General features: G+C 36.8%; 1 protein-coding gene across 1 annotated transcript in view; it reads left to right on the forward strand.

The window, feature by feature from the left end:
* The first annotated feature begins 556 nt into the window (after positions 1 to 556).
* Positions 557 to 22,962, forward strand: part of col8a2 (collagen, type VIII, alpha 2) — a 107,589-nt gene continuing 85,183 nt past the window's right edge. Inside the window, exons 1-2 of the mRNA XM_079877814.1 lie at positions 557 to 760; positions 1,156 to 1,271. The gene's annotated coding sequence lies outside the window, so the exon portion shown is untranslated. The remainder of the gene's footprint in view (positions 761 to 1,155; positions 1,272 to 22,962) is intronic.

Raw genomic sequence — 22,962 nt, forward strand, 5'->3', positions numbered from 1 at the left:
AAAACTATTTTATAATTTAGTGAAATAGTGTCCCTTTAAATAAAGACCATTTTTATGCTCTGAAAATGTAAACCCATTGAGCACAGTACAATCAAGCTTAAACGGCCCATTTTACCTGCATTCACACCTAATTAAAATGGGCACAGATTGAACAATAAATGTATGACTGTAAAAAGAAAAGTATGTGATAATATAAAAAAAAGAAATCCAGACAGACTGTCAGTGGGGATTTTCATTTACTAAGAGGAACGTCCAATAGATGGCGACAAGGGACTGTATAGTAAGTGAGTCAGTGAACTATTCATTTAAAGGATTCGATCAAAAATACTGATTCGTTAAACGAACAAGTGAATACGACTACAACGACGACGAGCATGTCAATTTGCTCAATTCGGAACAGCATTACTACACACTAGGCTACTCTTATTACTTGTACCATATCTTTTATGGCAGAAAAAGTAAGAGTAGTGTGCTATGCATTTCCGAATTCAGCAACTGAATCATTCACTCAACTGATTCGCTCAAAATCATTTAGGCTACTCGATTCACTCAAAACTGCTGAATGATTCAGACTGTTCAGTGTGTTTCTCTGCGAAAACAGACAAACGTAACTGGCAAAACTGTGTCAGTTTCAAACCAAGCTCCTTTCTGTTGGTCTTGAACTTGAACTATACCGAAATCTGCATGGAATCTTTTAGCCCTCACAGCACGAAATGACCGTAGGCCTATCATATCACCCGCGAAATTTCGCCAAACAACGGTAAGTGTGGACCTTAAGTGTCATCACTCTAGCAGCTTCTTTGTGACTGTAGAAATTTGATGTTTTACGGTTGTCAAAATCAATATAGTCAATATACTCCCCGGGGTTGCGTTTCCCAGAAGTAAATTGACCGTAATCTATCTACCATCAATACCATTGGTGCTAATCTATTAGAATCCTTCTGGGAAACAGTCCGAAAAAAATATTTGTGGTCTCAGCTGAATTACTTTTATATTTGCAATTATATATATATATATATATATATATATATATATATATATATATATATATATATATATATATATATAGACAATTCCAGTGCTGTCCATGGGAAATGTCACTAGTATAACCTGTAGGCATTGCTTGAAATATGGACAAAACCCACCCATTTCCAGGACAGAAGGCTGCATCTTTCCTCTGGGATCTTGACTGCTACTGGCAGCTGCACTAACAGCCCATGATACAGGAAAGGATGGGTGGAGTTCACTGAAGTCTTTCCTGAACTTAGGAAGTAAGTTAGCTTCCCTTTCCTGTCCATTTCTTTGATGCAAAATTGTCCTTTTTTTGTGTCTAAATTGACCGTTGTATCTTAAAAACACCAAATTATGTATTATTACAGTGTTTTATAAAATTGCGAGGTCCTCTATGGGCACTGTTACCTGAAAAGAGCCTGTTTGTGGACAGACTCAATTTCACTTGTGATAGACTGTGCCGTGACCTTGTGTACTTAGTAAATATTAGCCTGTGGTAATTTGATGGGTAATTGTTGTTGGACTGAGAGACAGACATTTAACGGTCACTGGTCTGCAATAATTGCCTTCTTTTATCCTAGGGCAAACAAAGCTGTCATACATAAGCAGTGAACAATGGTTATCAATGTCTTTGGCTGAAATTCAGACGTATGTTACACTTCAGTTGTCCACATGGTCGCTGTTAAGATTTTTTTAGGGAAAACACAAAGACTTCCGAACTTGACTTAGTCCTTTTTACAAAAATAAAACATGCTGCTTTGAGTTCATGTGTTATTCCCAGATGTCTAGCTCTGAAACATGGTTTTTAAGCAGATTGATGGGTCTCCCTATAAGCAATCATGGAAAATATGTTTCATTTTTTTCTCCTTGTTTATTTCCTGCTACGTTGATGAAACAGCAAATGCATTTTTTTTTTAACCTGACCAGACCTAAATCTTGTTTACTGAACCAAATGGTTTATGTGAAATTTTTTTTTTTGGGTCAATTTGAATCTGAATGCGAAGTTGATCTAGGCTAGAATGACCTCACTGCTCAAAGACAGTATGTCTGTGAAAAGTTACCACACTTGTTTCCATTTGGAAATTTTGAGTGTGACTTGTACAGCTATGCTCAGTAAATATTAACTGCACCGGTAAGAACAAGATGGACATGGCAAAATAAGAGAGGGAATGTTTTGCCTTGCCGTTTTCTTGGCAGTGGAAAGAGAAGGCAAGGAGCCGAGACCCTATCGGGGTCTAATTATGACTTGCAGATGAAGAGAAACCACAGGAAAGCCGTAGATGCATTCTCTCATTCCAGGGGCGCATTTGGCAGATACTCGGCCAATATAGCAGGAGATTCCATCCCTGAAAAAAACTGTGAATTAACCTTTCCGAGGCCATTTTCCTCCATTAAAACCTTTGTTTTCATTTTGTTGATTATTACACTTGCATATTTTGATTTGAATTGGGTGGTGGAAAAAGGAAATATATTGGTGACCATCTTTCTCTACTAAATACGGGGCTGAAACTTAGTATTCGTTTCCTTTTAGTATTTTATGTCTGCGTGTAGTGTAGTTGCACATGTTACGGAGGCCTGAGGGAGCCTTTGTAACGATGCTGGGCAGAATGTGTGAAGTTACATAACCATGTTGGAAACAATGTTTTGATAAATGTACTCCAACTGCTTTTCTCCAGAAAGTCCAACCAGGCACCATATTGCTGCAGTAACAATTGGAATCCAAAAATGGTCAGATGTAATACCAATCAAACATACAAACAGTTCTTAAATTTCTACATCAGATCATTTTAGGAATACAACTGTGTATCCCAAGAAAGATGATATTTTTTAATGGTGAATAGGGAAACGATTAACTCATTTCCTGTTTTGAAATATAAGCCAGGGATTCTGTTGATTGATTGATGAAGTGTTTTGGTTCATCTACTAACCAAAATAGGCTTTTTTAGTTTTAAGAAGTAGTGAAGCAGAGATGTTTCCCTCCTTTTGTTTTAGACATTTCCAGACATTGCCTTTAGTAGTCAGAATTGATTGTTTAACATAATTCACATTTAACGTTTTAGCAGTATATATCAGGGTGCAGTTCTATGTCAAATTGCAAGGTTGTCTGGCATTGTAAAATGTATGTAAGTTACTCCATCTGTGAATCTGGTGTCATTCTTTGTTTTCTTTTGATATTGACTTGATCTGTGGGTGCAGTTGATGTCACATACTCATATCATTTTGTAGACAGAGATGGTTCGATAGAACTCAAACATCCAAAATCCAAAATAAATTGAGAAAATTGACTTCCTTTAGAAATTTGTACATTTTTTAAAAATCTCTTTTATTTGATTCAATCATGAGTATGCATTATTTCAGAGGTCAGCCGTCCTAATTTACTTGCCAAAGTGATAAAAAAAAAAAAAAGAAAGTTATTTTTCTTACATGCCTCTGTAGCTTTGTTTAATTAGCTTTGCATTTCCTTATGTTGGACAGGACAGGATAACAGACCATCTTTCTAAATTGCTCAGTGTTTTTTTTTTTTTTTAGAATGCTTTTAATTAAAAGATGAGTAAAAACAGATAAAGCAGTAGTATTTTTGTGTTCATGTATGTTTATGTTTATGTCATGAGAAAGGAAGTGTGCAGGAAAACCCATTTGTGCTCAGAGTAAATATTAGCAGCTCATCCTGGGCCAGGAGTGCATTGTCGCCTCTCACTCTCTGACCTCAGTTCAGATAATGATGCCAGTTTGAGGATGCATTTCCTTAACAGGATGCAGTCTACATCCTATTATTTACATTTATTATTTCAACCTAGTTTGTCTTTATGGCCCTTTGTCACTCTTAACATTTGGCTGACACAGATATGCATTTCCAAAATAGTTTTACAATCTTCAGGTATGTAAACACAAGTAGCTAGTCCGTGTGCCACAGATATGCACATTATGCAGTGAAACTGTGAGTTCTATAGACTATCAAAATGTGCAAACTTTTAGTGTTAAATTATACTGTCAGGATTTACTAAAGACACGCCGTGAAAAATTAGCGCTGGGAAGGTGTGGAATGGATACAGTTATTCTTGTGGCTTGAACTTGTAGGTATTTCCCTTTCAGATGCAAAATTTATGGGAGGAGAGCATTTAAATGAATCACACAAGGTGATTTACTAAGGTTTGCGTTTGTCAATTTACTGGTATTTGCGCCATTATTTAATGCCCCAAAAAAGCATGTCTTAAACCAGATGCTGCTCTTGCTAGATTGCATTGGTCATTATGGAAATGATCCAGCTGCGTCAATTTGCGCATCGTCAGTAGATCATGCGCAGAAATTTCCCCTCCCATCAGCATTTTTTGGAAATTGCGCTCTCACACTAATTTGCCCTGTTTAGTTCAAATCTGGCCCTAGATATGACAGCCACTGAATTTACCTCCAGACTTTGTTTTAATATTTCAATAATAAATAGTGACATATCAGTACCAAAACTGTCGCTAAATGCTTTATTTAAATTTTATATATATAATTTATAAATGTGACCCTGGACTACAAAATCAGTCATAAGGGTCAATTTTTTTAAATTCAGATTTATACATCATATGAAAGATGAATAAATAAGCTTTCCGTTGATGTATGGTTTGTTAGGATAGGACAATACTTGGCCGAGATACAATTATTTGAACATCTGGAACCTGAGGGTGCAAAAAAATCGAAACATTGAGAAAATTGCCTTTAAAGATCTACATTTGTGTTCGCGATTGTGCTGCATTCATTCACAAAAATAAATGTTTACAAATTTACAAAATATCTTCATGGAACATGATCTTTACTTAATATCCTAATGATTTTTGACATAAAAGAAAAATCGATCATTTTGACCCATACAATTTATTGTTGGCTATTGCCAAAATATACCCGTGCTACTTGTGACTGGTTTTGTGATCCAGGGTCACAAATTAAATGTGCGTGTGTGTATATACTGTATATATAGCAACAATTATTATAATTTTATAATATACATATTCATATTTAAAAAAAATTAATATTATTTAAATATAACAAGTAGATAATAATAACAATGAGATGAAATAGAAGGCTGCAGGTTCAATATGAAAATGTATAAGCTGATTTATTTGTTGGCAGTTCTTTAGCATGGTAAGGCCTGTATGGTTTCAGGCTCAGCTGCCACTTTCTGGTGCTAGTTCAGCTTGAGAAAGATCTCCTTATCACATGGCTCCCTATTCTTAAATGTCAAGAAAAGGAGGAGCCGATTGGACTACTGATAGAACTAAGACACACTCTCTCTTTTACTTTCTCGCTTACTCCCTTCTCCTTCCTTACAGTAACCTAATGTGTGGCACCATTATATTTGCTTATCTTGGCTCTAAGCAGAGGAGTTTCTTCCTTGCACTCAACACAACACAAAGTGGGTGTGGATGGGGAAAAGGGGGAGCCATACCCTGGCCCCTGACTTCTATCAGGCCACCTCAGCGGCTAGGGTTACCTCTTTTCATTCTGGCCCGGATTTTTTCCCTCCCTTTTTCCACATGGTACCATGGAGACTCCAGCTTCCCTCTGTGAGGTGGCCTGCCCTGTCTAACTTGTCCTTGAGAAAACCACATAGTTTCTGCATGCCTTCCAACCAACAAAAGCCCCTCTAGCCCATCCTACCCTTTTCTACTCGCTTTATTCATTTTAGTCTCATTCTATCTCTTTATTTCTCTCTCACACACCAATAATGCATTGTGATTTGATTTGTGGCTTCCAAAAGCTCACTTTTGCAAGTGTACAAACATGTCAGAGATAATTCACAGTGATTGTAGCCTTTTATACAAATATTTCTAGCGTAATTTCAATCTGGAATTCAAATTGTGAATTCTTTCATGTTAGGTATTTGCTGAGAGAGCCACAATTCCATCCTGTATTTGATGACCTGGACACAGTTTCATAAATACACTGTTATTTGGCGTTTAGAGAAGACCTAAAAGCTTAAACTCATGAGTCTCTGACTAACAGTTGATGTATAAAATGTCATATAAAAGCAAGTTATTGTGAAAATGAGGGGATAAAGGAATGGATTGCACAAAGCCCCTGTTCGCAGATGTAAACAATTTAGCGGCGAAAAAAACAATGAAAAAGAATTTCTCAGGCATGCCTGTACATTAAAATGTTGAAAGCAGGATCTGTGAAAGGGATCATCCAATTAATTAGCATGTGGTATTAGATGTCAAACATGTGGAAACACACTGTACACGTCTCCCACGAGTCGCATATGAACGCAATTACCGCTGCGTCTGTGTAAACAGTATTGCTCTTATGAATGAAAATATCTTCAGTGTGACGTGGAAATCAAAAATGGACACTTGCTGGAACACATACATGGAGACACTCTTCCAGATGTTCACTCCAGAGAGTATGGGCTGATTTTACTGAAACATGAATGCTGCAGCTTGTAAAACAGGCCTCTCCTTTCATTAGCTGCAGAATCTCTGCACTTCTCTGATTTTTTGATTATAGGCAATGCAGTTTTCATTTGAAGGTTATGTAAAAAAAACCAAAAAAAGCATTTTTTATATACGCCTACTGCAAATACACCCTTCAACAGTTTGGAGTCAGTATGATTTTTTTCTAAAAATAAATCAATACTTTACATCAAGGATGCATTACATTACATTACATTAGGGGTGCACCAATTGATCAGTCACCGATCTAATTTGGCCGATGTTCGTCTTAATCCTGTGATTGGCTGATCCTGCCTAAATTCCGGGCCGATCATCTTTAAAATGCACATAGGAATTACATGTTCTGTACAGCCTTTCTCTAATGAATAAACACTTGTACACTCAGAAAGCAGGACATAAAAGCCACTAAAGGGTAAATTACTGGTAAGTGTAAGCATTTGTGACTTCAATGATTCATACAAGGCTGTAATTCAGATAATTATGCTACTTTGTTTTACAAAATATAGCCTAATTATTACCTGTATATATAAACTGCAAGGTGGCAGTTTTCAAAAGTCATTCGGATAATTATTCTACTGTTCTTCACTGTAGATGGAGAGGACAGACATATGTAAAAATGAATTAAACCACGAATGTGACCCGTGCTGGCAAAATGAGTCGGAATGCTAATTATGAGCATTGGCAAAACAAGTGAAATATGTAAATTTTGGTGAAATTTGAGGTTTTCACAAACATTAGTTCATTAAACCCAAATCTAGCGTTCCCAATGCTCCAAATTGTAATTAAACATATAAAATTATATTTATTTGTATGTTTTATTTGTATGTTTACCTTCCTAAACCTTTCCTTTGTTTTAATAATCCGTGAAAAATTGCTGTATTTCTCTGCTCGCGTCTCGATGACTGTGCTTCCCCTCAGCACAAGTTTGGTATCGTTGTAAAGCGCAGCATTCCAACTTTGTGAATATTCATAGCAATTTCTCGATGGCATGAGTCTGAACCAATAAAATGTGATTTTAAAACTCATGTTGATGTAAAAAAAGCAAACAATCTATTCGCTCTGACTGACATATCCGATGCGTGCGACAAAGACGCCTCTCAAACAGCGTGTGATACCGATATACATATACACATAATTACAGCATTATTATCTGTCTGTCTGTATTAAATATCTGTCTTGGTGTGTATTCAAGCAAACATTATCTGTTAGTGTTAATGAAAAGCCTTAAATGAACGTTTGGTTAACTTTTGGGGAAAATATCTGATGTGTAACATTATATTAGATTCGTATAAAAAAAATTTTTTCCTATATAAATGGGTTTTGTGTCCATATGAAATTGACAATTCTTATTTTTTACTGAATTTTGCAGTATTTATTACAAATGCTTTATTTAAAAAAAAGATGCTCCCTCATAATCTTTAATCAAAATAACTTCCCCTCCCTCTTGCAGCGACATCTCTTTTCGTCTCTGATGACGTTTACTGCCGTGAGGGCGGGACAACCTGTCACTCATATTAGATCGACCAATAGCAAACCACAACCATCCAATCAATTCCTGATGGACAAAATCAAGTCCATTATTTTCTTTTTTGTTCATGAAGCCGTTTCACTCGGATATACCTCACAATAGGGAAGAAAAGACTACCGCAACTTTCGTTTCATGCCGACGAAAGAGCGCCAGAAAAAGACATTTATTGTTTGAATTTCAAAATTGACAGAATTTGAAAGCTGAGATGTTTCTTAAAAAGAACATAAAACACAAAACAGTATGGTTCTGTATTCTCCACAAATGGCTCATTGCGACTTCTGGTAGAGCGTGTCACTTTTGAACAATGTCTGTTACTGTCAAATGTAGATTGTGAAATTTAGCCAAGCTGTAACTGAAATTAAAGCTGGGTGGAAATGTCATTAATGTCTTCTCTTTTCATTTAAACCTCATTAGAATATGGGAAGAAAAAATCAATTTGACCACAGACCATATAACAAAATATTGGAGTGTTTTCAAAAGCAGTTCCCTGCACTGTAATTAAAATCAAGCCATGCAGTCACCAAGGCACTAGTGGATTTTTTTACCATGCTCTGGGGCCAGCTTCATACTTAACATGTCTTAGTTTTATTTCGCAATTCATTCCATGTTGTGTGAGCTGTAAAGCAAGTCAGACAGTGGAAAAGTTACATTCCTTCAGTCTTTGGTAATGCAGGTATTTCATGTAAATCCTAATGTGTACATCTAGATATATATTGAGTATAAGTCTATGAGACCTTACGCCATTAATTTAGATATACCAGTGGTCTCCCCGTCTGAAAATGCACTTAAAGTGTACCATAAAGGCACAGTTTAAACTTCCATGATTTAAAGCTCAATACATCAAATTGTCAGTGAATGTGTCCACCAGAGAAAGCATAATGTTGATATATCGTCCATTTATTACTTAGTGGCCTGTGAGTATAGTTTGGCTATTGTTGAACATTCATTAGAAACATTATTTTGATTTCGCAGAGGACTGTTGCCTCAGGATTAAGCATGTGGATTTAATAAACATTTGATGTAATGAATAACATTACAATGTCTTCTGTGTAAGAAAGAACTCAATGTAATGTAATGACATGACGTATTGACTGTGAAGTGGCGGTAGGCTCGAACAAACAGCAAAAACATATTAAGCGTAGAGTTTTCTTCTTATCTAATCTTCCTTTCTGGTGATATATTACCCTTTCCCAATTACACACTTGGAAAACGAGCCAAATTCATCTGCTGGAAAGTTCTGTCTTTCTTTTCATGTTTTCTTTTTCTCATTGATTTGTATTTCTGTATGGTAAGGAGCACAATTATGAGCAACAGACTATTCATTTGTGGGGAAAAATGGATTCAGTAGCTTACTTGGACAGTGCAAGCATGAACATTAACCGTAGGATGACATCAGGTCACTGCTGTTGGATTGATGACTGTAATTGGTGGACTTCCATTGATGCTTTTATTCACGATAAGGCATGTGTCTGGCTGGCTGTGCTAAAATACCATCCCTACCTGAATTCATTCACTCAGTCTATGGTGTGCCTGACTCATATCGGCCCATGAGAAAACCAGAGCTGTAATTTTAGGAGAGAGTTTAGAGTTATGTGTCTGCTTCCTTCTCAACTGGAAGCTATGAAATCCTGTAAGGTCGGAAATCAGAACGCAAAAGAGCTTCCTGTAGTTTTGGGGGTTTTAGGGGTAATCGCATTTGTCTAAAATTATCCACTGGGCAACTGCTGAGGATGGGATTGTAAATAACCTGTTATAATTTGCCAAATAATGACTGTGGAGGAAATTGCAGCCAGCAAAATCATTTTGTAGACTTAAGCAGGGCTGGTTTTTTTGGATAATTAACTATAAGCACTAGATTATTTGATCAAATTAAGTCTATTTATCATTCTTTCATCAGGGGACAAATTGTAAAAAGAAATAATTTATTTGCTGCAAAACATTAATTCTGAAAAATGTATTTCATGTTAAGCTTCTTTCCTAATATTTAGAAAATTGTTAGGGTGCCAAAATATATATTTGATTGATTGGATTGTTCATGTTAAGCCTCAGAACCATGGACAATAGGTGGTTTGCAGTCACGTGATTGTGATGACGCGCGACATTCAAATGGAGGGCAGGAAGTGAAGAGCGGAATGGATGAGATGGAGGAAAGTCTGTACTGTACTACTTTAGATGCTATTACAAGAGAAAGATATAGACAAAAAATCTAAACATATGTTGGATGTGATCCTTGCGTTATGAAGAGGAGTGATTTTTCAACTGAATTGAAAGATTTGCCTGTCATTGAGGCTGTCATTCTTTCTTTTTTGCCCTGTGGATTAATCCGTAACGTTAACCCTAACAACCATTCAACGCTGTGGCGCTTCTCGACGTTACTTTTACGGCTGTTTACTTTATGTTATTAGGTTAAAGGAGAACTCCGGTCAATTTTAACATTGAGCTAATTTTTTTGTACATTTGGAGTGCTGTCAATACAGAGAACAACGACAAAAATCGGTGTTGCCTACACCGAGTTATTCTATTTTTAAAATTTGCACCCTGTTGACTTCAATGGGGCAAGTACTAAACCTGCTTTTAGCCTCTTAACATCCTTGATGTGTCATTACAAGTGCACAGAAAATGTGAGTGATTCCTTCAGAGTGAACACGAGTGAATCTGACTGCAGTAGATGTGAAAGAAATGTATAAAAATGATGTTATTTAAGCCAGCGCAAATACCTGTGTTTACATCCTGTTTTCGGGTGAAGTCCAAAGTAGTCGATTGCCGAGTTCACGCGCATAGGTTTAGTACCTATGATCACGCGCGTGAACTCGGCAATCGACTACTTTGGACTTCACCCGAAAACAGGATATAAACACAGGTATTTGCGCTGGCTTAAATAACATCATTTTTTATGACTACTTTTTACTTTAGGCTAAAAGCAGGTTTAGTACTTGCCCCATTGAAGTCAACAGGGTGCAAATTTTAAAAATAGAATAACTCGGTGTAGGCAACACCGATTTTTGTCGTTGTTCTGTGTATTGACAGCACTCCAAATGTACAAAAAAATGAGCTCAATGTTAAAATTGACCGGAGTTCTCCTTTAACCACTCTCAAAGGTCCGCCGAAACACCACTAAAGCACTGAAGGCAGCACCCTCAAAACACTTTGTAGGTAGCTTTGCTAACGTTACGCGTTTGTCTTCAGTTACAGGGGGTAACTTACAAACTCAAAGAAAAGAAGAAACAATTACTTTGACTTTACAAAGTTCGGAAACTGGAACGTTACACAAACATAGCCACATAAGTTGTATTAACTCACCTTTGACGAAGTGATCACTGCACACATGGGCATTTCCCGATTCAGCTCCTCCCGACCGCAGACGTAGGTTTGCAAGCCATTTTTCTGGCGTTTTTTTTTTCTGTCAATTTCTTGCATTTTTTCCCCTTATGAACAACAACTTTTGGTACACGATAAAAACTCCTCATGGTTTCTCGGTTTGATCGATGTGAGCAACCATAAACGACGCACAACATAGGCATTTTGAGTTTGTTATAGTGCTTCCTAAATGTAGCAAATCACTTCCTTACCTTCCATCTGCATTTCGCGCCATGGCAACGCAGTAACGTGACGTCATATGCAAACAACCTATTGTATTTAATTTATTAACTAATAATGATAATTAATAATATTATAATAATTATTATTTTTGATGATGATTATTATTATTATGAAAATTCGGTCATCATCTACTGTAAGGCCCTTTCACACCAATAATGATGATAACTGTGTTAGCATCCACACCAACGGTCGATGAGGTTCTGTTTATTATAAGCACTGAAGTTATGTCATTTGTCGCAGTGTCGCTTTAAACACTCAAGCCTTTTAAAGTTGTCTGGATTCTGATTGGCCGTTAGTTTTTATTGTTCATCGGCTAGAAAAAATAATTCTGAAAGTGATTCCAATGATATCATTCCACTGTGTCGTTGTTAAAGTTGGGTTAAAATTTTAATGGCCCCGCCACAATAAATAAATAAAATAAAATTAACAACTGGCTCTGGTTGGGCTGGTGACAATACTGTAAGCTGTCCAGGCTTTCTTTTTATTGTCAAGCCCTGGAACGATTCTTAAAATTTTATAGTTATAATTATCATTATAGCTATTGTACTTGGTGTGAATGGGCTTTTACTCAGAAATAAATTCTTTGGAAGAATGTTTGTAACCAAACAGTTTTGGTGACCATTGACTTCCATTATGGACAAAAAAAGGAGACATTTCTTAAAATATCTTTTTTTATGTTCTACAGATGAAAATACAGATTTGGAATGATATGAGGGGTTAGTAAATTATAAATTAATATAAAATTTTGGGTGAAATATCCCTTTAAAATAAAGGACTTTTCAGGGCTTATTGAGTAGTGTCTTGGAACTGATTCTTGCTATTGTAATAAATAGTGGCAAGTGCCTTGAATGTCTGAGTATGAAGTATTAATATATCAGGTCTTTTGACACATTGAAATCAAAATGGGTCTGTGAGGACCATTTTTAAATCAACACTTGTGCAAAAAATGTGTTATAGTGTGATATCAACACCCCAGATGAATGTAGAGCAGTATAGATCACATTTAAACATCAAAAGTAAATTTATGCCACTATATTGCTTCATGAGAGGCCCGATAGTTGACAATCTGTTATACACCTCTGTTCTATCAGTGAGGTACGTGCCAGTAAAACCATTTCCCCCTTTTTGTTCATTCTGCACATCTGGACAACAGCTGAACGTTGTTCAGCGTCTGCTGCAGCAGAATCACTAGAAAGACAGATTAGATGTATGTGTGCATCTCTGTTCCATAAAAAAAATCTGCTAACCCCTCCTTGCATTATAACCCCCACAATTCCTTGAGCTAATATTTTATCAGGTAACCAAACACAACTGAGCCAGCCAGGCCAGACAACTTTGCAGACAGCTCCCTCTTATTTTTAGCAGGGCTGAAAGATGGGCCAGCAGACACATGATCATTCAGTGAAATGCAGGACTCCCAGCGCTGCTGTGGAGAGCTCTGTGGACGCCCAATATGTCATGAAGGGGAACAAGAAGACTGAGATGATGCAATGTGAGATGCTCTTCTTGATGTCTAAAGGTCACGCTGTAAAGAATTAGGTGTTCGCTGAGTTTAAAAAATGAAGGCAACAGTTGGGAAGACTTCGTGGATTTGAATTAATCATACTTTAAGTACATTTCTTGATGAAAGTTCGGCTGAATTGAAAGATGTATCAACTTAAGAAGAGTTTTATGCAAATTTCTCTCTTTATTTGCATGGTTTTGAGTTGTTGGATATTATGATCTTCTCACAGAACACACACACTTCCTTTCAAAAGTTTGGGGTTGGTAAGATTTCAATGGGTTTTTTTTTCTTTCAAACTCACCAAGTCTCCATTTATTTGATCAAAAATACAGTAATTTTAAAACCGTAATACTGTGAAATTTTGTTACAATTTAAATAACTTTTCAATTTGAATTTTTTTAATGCAATTTATTCCTTTGATGGCAAAGCTGCATTTTTTAGCATCCATTACTCCTTCAGTGTCACATGATCTTACAGAAATCATTCTAATATGCTGATTTGATGCTCAGAAAAACATTTCTTATCATTATCAATGTTGAAAACAGTTGTGCTGCTTAAAGTCTCCCTGCAGTCAATAATTGTATCCCTTAAAACTCATCAATGATAATCAAAATGACGTATTTAAACGATTTTTCCTGTGAAAATTTCTTCATGCCTTAAAAAACTTGAATGTAACTCTACACTCTTGCTTCATTTACTGTACGCAGATTTGTGAATATGCAAATTAGTCCCCGCCACCTCTCAATCACACCAGCTCGGATTACCTGATCCACTCGGTCAACTGTAGTAAATGCTACACAATGGCAAGTGGTTTAATTCAGTCATATATGTTTGAACCAGAGCGAATTATACAGGAAGACCCGGTTCTACGGGATGCTTGAGGGTTCTAAGCATCCTCAAACGAAAACAAGAGCACCCTCAGTAGATACTGTATAATATCTTATTGATGAAACAGATTTGGTAAACGCTCCAGTGCGTAAAAATCAGCATCCTTAACAATAATGATAGGAAAAGCCCCACCCCCCACATTGACGAAGATTGGTTTCAAGTTTGTGACGGCTGGAGAGAGGGCGGTTTCAAATCGTGTCTTTGGTACACACTGCATATTTGATAAATAAAAACAGCATTTATTTGTAATATTGAGATTTTTAACAGTGTACTGCCTTTTAATGTCAATTTCTATCAATTTAATGCATCCTTGCTGAATAAAAGTATTCATTTCTTTTAAAAGAAAAGTCTATCTTTTTGAATGGTAGTGGATGAGAACGCTATACACAGACATTTGTTGTCTTTGTTTGAATTTAGGCTAATTTGGACTAAAACATGCATTCATTGAACTCAGCTGCAAGTTCTATTGGTTTAATGTAATCAGATTATAATATGATGCATTTCTTGTGTTAAGTATTGGAAGTTATAATAAACAAGTCTTTGGTTACTTTTTTCAGCTTCCCCCAGACATTGCTATTCATAAATCTCAAGTTTTATTTATATATTCAATTATTTATTTAGTCTTTTTCTGTAGAACATACACATTTTGATTGTGAGCATGTGTTTCCAGATTTATGTGACATCATTATATCTGATTCTCTAATCTAATTTGCCACAACAACATCACAGTTAAACAAATTGCAAGTCTGAAAATGTGTGTTGTTTGGTCTAAAATACAAAACAGTCCTTGGAATGGTGCAGATTCCCAGGAATGTTTTCTGAACTTACAGTGAAGTCTACATTGTTAAATGGTTTTAAATGTTGCGTGTTGGAATCATGGTGACTTTTTCCACATTATTAAAATAGTTTTGTGCAAAAATGCTGACTTTAGAGACCTCACTCGGCCCCTTCAATCTTTTTATATTCTCTTATAATTTTTCAAGATTGTTGCTTTATGATTTCAATGGCAGTTGTTGTAGCATGGATTATTCTAGATTTCACTCCAGCTAAATGGGATCAACATGGTTCAGAATCCTGAGATTTTATGTACCTAGATTTACGAGGGAAGTAAATATACATACTGCTGACCATTATAGGTCAATGGCACCAAATTGACCCATGGGATGGGGGAACATAGCAAAAACATGTTTATGCATCTAAGAGAGGGGCCCATTCTAACCAGCCCTGCCAGATATGGGACTTCAAACAAGCCTGCATACCAGTTTAAATACCTCACGTCATGCATGTGCCATGCATGCTATAGACAAGCAGGCTCCTGAACATGGAAATGAAACAGAAAGAACCATTCAAATCAAACTAAAAAGCCTGTGATATAAATCAAAGGCCACTTTGGATGTTGTGTGTTTTATTCAAAGGGATCATTCTCAGTTTTTATGGCAGCTTATTGAAGGGTAACCATGGGAGCAGACATTAAACATGTATGTTTTAGTCTGAGGCCTCCGAGTCTGTCATCATCAAGTGACGGCCTTTGCTTTGATTTCCTGGGCTAGTCCCATGCTTCATGGCGCATGTATGCGCGATGATTTATTTAGAGGTCAGCTGCACCTATAAAAGAAGAGTGACATGTGAGAGCATTGTTAGCTGGGACCACACGCCTCTGGCTTCAAACTCAGTCGAATGTTTCAACAAAAAAAAAATTACTTTACAGACTTTAAGAAGAAAAAGATGTGTTGATGATTGTAGTATAGCCTCAGGATATGGGAGAACATTTTTTAATAAATGTCAGCTGACGCCGTTTCTAAGTAGGAAAGTCACGTAAGCCTGTTGAACGGTAATTTATTTTCATCGTGGATTGTTTAGAGTCAGATAAAAATGGAAACATTTCCGCTGTTGTATATGAGTTGCAGATCTTTGCTTTACTTTAAAGTTCTTCAACTTTCTTCCTTTCTTGATAAATGTATGCAAGATTCATGGAATGGGCCGTCATCTCATCACGTTAGCTACAAATCAAGATAATCAATCAGAGCTCAGTTATACAACCTCGTGAATGATTCTCAGCTTGTCCTGCTGTCTTCCACATGTGCATTATGGGTAGGATGCATTATTTGCTTAGTTTTTAACACTTTGACGAGGGGGGCTTTTTCTCAAACCCCAAAGTATTCACATGTGCCCAGGCCTCTTGCTTAAATGAACACCTTCCGCTGCAGGGCCGATGCAGAATGATTTCCTCAGATTGTGTTTAGGCCCTCTAGGGGCAGGAAACAGGAAATGGAGGTCGGCAGTATGGTGTTAAAGCATGGCTCTGACAATAACGCTTAGTGACACTTGGCAGGACTTTGAGTGCAACCGTTAATGTGTCTTTTCCGCGTGGTATTTGTCTTCTCACAGACGGACGGTTGATTTAGTGCACAGAGATGATGACCGATAAGAGCTGGGCAGAGAGGACTCGTAAAGTATTACTCCCATCACAGACTGGCTTAGACGTTTGCTTAACCGCTGCACACCCTGAAATGTATAGTACACCGGTCTCACATGCACTTGTACTGCTATGAACTAAGTAAAAGAAAGTATCCCAAACTCCCAAATATTTCTCAGCTATCCAAACACCATTAAACTTATTTACCTGTATTTTGCCTCAAGAACCACTGACTCAATTAATTAATTTCCTCCTAAAATATGATAAAATGAGAATAGTCTGAACCTGAAACTTCAAAAAGTTGTCTGAGAGTGTCTGTTCTGCTGAACTAATAAATATGTTAAGCAATTTCAGTCATTTTCCAAATAGTTTTCTTCTTTATTTGATATAGGTAGTAGTGCAACACATCAGATCATTAGTGCCACACATCAGATCATCACATCACAACATTTTTTAGATGTTGCATAAAATATTGGCTTTTACGGTTGATAGCTGGAGTCAATCTTCTGTGGACAAGCACAAAGTCATGTACTGAGAAAATAAACCAGCTTGTTAGCAATCATTCGTTAGCCAAATAGCCGTGTATAAGAGAGGGATGCCAAAGTGTGTCTCGTCCATGTAAAACTTGTAGGAATTCTCCTGCCGCAGAGGTCAGTGATTCGGTATTTGGTCTCTGTGACACTGTGGTAGAAGAATATTTTCAAACAGACCCAACAGATGACTTAAATATTCAAAATATGTGTCCGAAATGCATTTGAGTTGAAGAATTATTGTGTCTCCTTTCATCAATAATTATCTGTTTATTATTTCTACAGCCGTGGTTATTATCTGGGACATTCCAAGGCATTTCTTCCCCCACACTTTCTAATATTTGTAAATGTTGATAAATTATATGACGATGAGGTGAAAGAAGCACAGCATTCAGTGTAATTCATGAATCTTATCCAGTTCCCCAGGCCTGTTCCCATCATAAAAGAATGGCCGGAAGAGGTGGCTGGATGAGGAACGGCTTTTTGAAGGAGGGGGGAGAAGACCAGCAGTAATGCTGAAACTCTATAATTGATGGTGTTTGATTTCCACTGTAATTAGCATTCCTTTGGATATTTGAATTTCCAACCTGGGCCTATCTTATATCCTTGCTGCATTCCAAAAATGGCTGGCTGGCTTACAGGTCCTCTAAACTGCCCATGAATCGAGTTTTGGAGTCTAGTGCATTTAGCGTAACAGGCACATTGCTCTCACACTCAACACCGTATTCTTTCTACTGTGGAACACTTGAGCAAAATGTCCAAGCTGTTCTCTTCCAATAAAAAGGAATTGGACCAGAATGCATCAAGCTTTAAAGGACAAAAATCATTATAGAAGAATCAAGAAAGTAGTTCACACCCATGCTTTATATTCCTAGACGTCCAAAGCCATACGGTTGCTTTATGTGAGGAACAGACTGAAATTCAAGTCATTGTTCACTATAAATCATGCATTAAAGGGTTAGTTCACCCAAAAATGAAAATTCTGTCAGTAAGTAGTGTTTTTGCGCAGCGCGTCTGTGTTTCACGTCAGACGCATCACACACATGACCAGCGTCGGCCAATTGTGAGCCTACGTGGTGACGTGCAACACAGACGCGCTGCTCAAAAACACTACTTGAACCAACTCGAGGCCTAGATAGAAGGAAATGAATAGTGGAATAAAATAGTTATTTTTGTTTGTTTTTGCGCACAAAAAGTATTCTCGTCGCTTGATATACTTAAGATTGAGCCACTGTAGTCACTTGGACTATATTAACAATCTCTTTAATAACTTCTCTGGGCCAGCAAGTTTCGGTCACCTAGAAGCCTATGGAGAAGTGTTCCAGCACTCAGATTTCATCAAAAATATCTTAATTTGTGTTCCGAAGATGAACGAAGGTCTTACGCGGTTGGAACAACATGAGGGTGAGTAATTACTGACAGAATTTTCATTTTTGGGTGAACTAACCCTTTAAATAACTTGACAACAGTGATCACCATTCACTTTCGTTGTATTGAAAAGAGCACTAACGTTCTGCTAAATTTCCCCTTTTTTGTTTCATAGAAGAAAGAAAGTCATTTCGAAAAAAACAGTGGTGAGTAAATAATGACAGAATTTTTTATGTTTGGGTGACACTTTGGGGTTTCACAGTGATGCCATAAAAGAACCATTTTGGTTTCCCCAAAGAAGCTTTCAGTCAAAAGTATTTTAAAGGACCATTTTTTGTCAAAGAACCTTTTTCCACAAAAACAAACCTTTTGCGACATGGAAAGGCTCCATGGATGTTAAAGTTTCTTCTCAGAACTATCACTGCCAATAAAGAACCTTTATTTTTAAGAGTGGTATTATATTATATATCACACTTCTCTCCCCCACATGGTATTTTGGCTTATAAACATTCATATTTGGACGAGAGAGAAAAGGCCATGTTTTTGTTTCTTGATATTCAATTATATTCTATATGAAACATATTCTCCTTCAGTTGTCCAAGGACAATCTTACATTCTTCCCTTTTCCTTCAGTCTTTAAGTTCTCTGAGTATTTAGACGGCTTTCTCTATCCCTTTCCCAGGAGTGGCTATATAAATATTTAGCATGTGTCTAGTCCAAACTTGTGTCCTATCAAATGCTTTTTTTGAGAATGTTCACAGGTGCTTGTCCAAGTTCACAGCTTAGGAAATGTTTTGTTTTGTGAGGTTGATCAATAGGGCAGGAAGCAGAATGGATTGTAGCCATGGGCAGGGAACCATTCTGAATTTGGCCATTAGGAATGGCTGCGTGTAGTTCCATGGCAAACTGATTCTCTTCCTTTTGATCACAGCAATGAGAATAGATTGATCTACATCAGATGGTATTTTTCTGTGAACAAAAAATGAATAAACCAGTATAGCAGAAAACTGAGCTCATTATCCTAGATTTTTTTACTCTTACTTGTTTAGTTTGACAACAGCTGCAAATATACATGCATCACAGAAGAAAACATTTCCACTAGTGTCATTTCCACCACATCTCAAATGATGTATTGTGCTTGTTTCATTCTGTGGCGAAAATTATATTTTAGACATTTTGGAATAAATCAGCTCCATTGGTATTTTATGTATACTAAATACACACAATTAAATGGTATTTCCACACTTTTTTTGTGTGGAATTTTTAATCTTGATTAAAAATCACAAACAATAAAAATGAGAACGTACGCTAAATTTTGGGGAAAAAATAACTTTGCTCTTTAAATTATGATTTTCACACAATAAATATTGAAATGTTTTATTTCACTCATTTTTAGACCAATTTAAACCTTTTAAAATTGGTCTATTTATTATATATATTTTACTTTATGTTAAAAATTAGCCTAGAAATCTAGATGCACCAAATTTATTTTGCAGCCAGGGTAGTCTAGCAACTCTCTGTTGACTTTCAGAGCTGTAAAAACCTAAATTGGGTCAGGCCAATCACATCGTGTATAGAGTAGGCGGGACGGGCTTAACATAATGACGACAGAGTTGCGACGGTTCCCTGCTACTTGAAAACAAAGAATTGCTGCTGCTGGCGAACAGTCTTTCGAATCGGCTTTGGCCGCGACTCTGGAGGACTTGGAGTTAAGTTTTTCTTTGAGAAAAGAGCAAAGAACGGCACTTAAGTCATTCTTAAAAAAGGAAGATGTGTTCGTAGTTTTGCCGGCCAGATTCAAAAGTTGAATCTATCAACTAACGTTAGTTCCGCTAGTGGGAAAACGCTCTGGTTGGTTGAAGACAGCCGTTTATCCCGCCCCTCGGATTGAGCCGTGTCTGTGGTGAGTTGCCAGACCTAACATCTTGATGTAGGTCTGGCTTGCCAGGCTAGTTAAAAATGGTTTGATTTTGTGTAAAATCTAAACTTGAAAAATACTTGAAAAGTAATACTTACCAGTAGTTTCCAAAGATTCAAATTGATATTAAACCCCTGGGACATAAGTGTCCAAAGTTGAAGAAAAGCCCCTTTTAGAAACACTCTATGTTGCAAGTGCAATGCTGTACCAAGTGAGCTGTCAAGCAAGTTTACTACATGCATACAAAAACTGGAGCTGGTTATGTATGTGATGCAAACATCAAAATGCACTATGGTACAACTTTTTATAGTATTGTGTAAGAAACATGGGCATCTTTGTTAATCGATAATCTGCCCCTGTAATCATAATTTGTGTAAAAAGGAAAAAAAAGTTGTTTGTGTTTTACAGGCACTAGTGTTCATTTCAGCTGGAAACTGCAGTGAATTGCATAGGTTCGTTTTTGTAATTTTGCTCATTTGTCGGTCGAGGTATTTTTCCAATGAGCCTATGTTAAAAATGAAGGTGGTTGAACACTAAATCTGCATTTTGTGTAGTTGCTCTCAGTTCTCCAGTGTTTTCACACAGCCACGTTAAAGCATCCTCATATATATATCTGTGTTCCAGTACACGTCTTTGTAAGTCATCCTCACAACATCTGGTGTAGAGGAAATCTATCCCCAATATTACAAGTAATGCTGTAAATTTTTCTCAAAAGGGCTTCTCTTGTCTATGCAAGTGACGAGGCTAAGCTGAACCTTATGTTTATTCAGGACATTCAGGAAAAAAAAAACATATACTAAAACACCAGCTGCCTTTTACTGTATTTATTTTTTAGCTGGCCTAAACAGTCCCAAAAGCATGCTACCTCAACCATGCCATAATACTTTCCCTTTTCCCATTTTCAAAAACATTTATCTCTCTCTCTGGACTTTATATGACTTGAAACTATTGCAAAAATGTGTCTGTCTGTTTCCTTTTTAGGACTTGTGAGACATAATCCCCTTCTGTCTTTTTCATTCTTCACTAATGTAGTGGGCACTAGGGCACATGTCTGGACGTAAAAGTCAAATAAATCAGGTTGGGATACACTATGCTACACTGACTGTTAAGAGTGCCTATGACATGTTTGTAATAGTTGGCATTGTCGAGAGTGGAGACCCCCAGAGTCTATAAGCACAGTAAAATAAGGTTCCAGATTCCCAGTCTGGCATATTTTCCTTTGCAAACACCTCATGCTCCCCCTCTGCAGACCCTCATGATGTATTGACTGCCGTGCTGTCCATGCTTCTTTCTCCAAACTTAAGGGTGGTAGGTTGAAACACAGGATAAGACCTTTTATTTCTGTTATTTGACATTGCAAAGATCATTTATTAGAAGTTGCTTAGCCTTTGTTCTAAATTATACTATTTGGAAGCCGTGCCAAAAAATGTATATAGTGGGAAACCCACTGCCTTTTTTAAGCTCTGCCTTTTTTCTTTTTTTTTTTTTGTTTCTGAGAATTATGGTGTAAGAAAATGTAATTCCTGTAGCTAAAATAGTGGAGAATGGCACTAACAACACCAAGGTCATGAGTTTGATTGGAATGCAGCATTAGACATGCTTGTGATGTTAGCAAGAAATGTACACATAAGTGCTTTGAAGTCTTACATTATATTACCCCAGTTCACCCTATCTCCTTACTTTTTCCCATCTTGATTTTTGTAAAATCCAATAAATCCACTTATTTTTTAAATCACCCCATACTGTGGTGTGAGTGACCTTTCTATGAGACATAATGAACTATTTCAAACTGATGGCATGCAAGGTAACACAAACTATAGTCAACACTTTTTAAAAACAAAAAGTAGCTTTGTGTTTGTGTATTTTAACAGATGATACTGATAGGTATATGAGTTTTATGAGACCCTCATTCCTGCTCATTCTTAGAAAACAAACCAGAGCTCATCCTTGAGGCAAAGGTCATTTAAAGTTCAGATCAACTGAGTGCAAAGAATCTTTCTGTTAGTAGAACTTTTAGGACTATTGTCCTGTCACCACATACATTTTTAATATTGCTATTCATGATGTTCATGACAACTGGTTTGTTTGTGCATTCAGTAATTGCATGGTTTCCAAAAACCTTTTCTAATGAAATGTCATTCAGTACTTTGGCAGTGTTTTGACTCAACAGCAAACAATATTATAAACTATCTGACTCTGCATTTGGCTCTACATCACACTGAAAAGCATGACGAGGCTTTATAAATGCATCTAATCTACTGTTTATTTTAGCATTAATCGCCGCTTACAGAAAGCTGAAAACATTCTGGAATTTTAACTGTGGTTTTAAAATGCCACGTTCTCTCCGCTGTGACTAGGGTTTTTTAGCTATCGTATAAAAGGTGTTTATTAAAGGTTTTTTTATTAGACAAACTATCATGGAGCTTGAAAACAAAGCACACAGTTAACATCTAGTTGTTAATGCTGTCGATTATCAAATTAATTAAACTGATTCAGACATTCTAAGTTTTTATTTTATTTTTATTTCATGCACCCGTGGCCTGACTCTATGGAGCCCTGGGGACATGGTGATGGAAAAAATATTAAATAATATATTTCAATGCTTTTGCAAGCGAACACAACGTTTCTTGGGAAAACTGTAGAATAGAGAGGGTTGGGTATCAAGAACCGGTTTTATTTTAGAACCGGTTTCCAAATTTCCAAGAACTTTGGATTTGATAAGAGGCATATTTCGATTCCGCTTAGCAATTCCTGTGCACAAATT

The sequence above is a fragment of the Squalius cephalus genome (genome assembly GCF_949319135.1).
Source record: "Squalius cephalus genome assembly, chromosome: 8".
NCBI lineage: Eukaryota > Metazoa > Chordata > Actinopteri > Cypriniformes > Leuciscidae > Squalius > Squalius cephalus.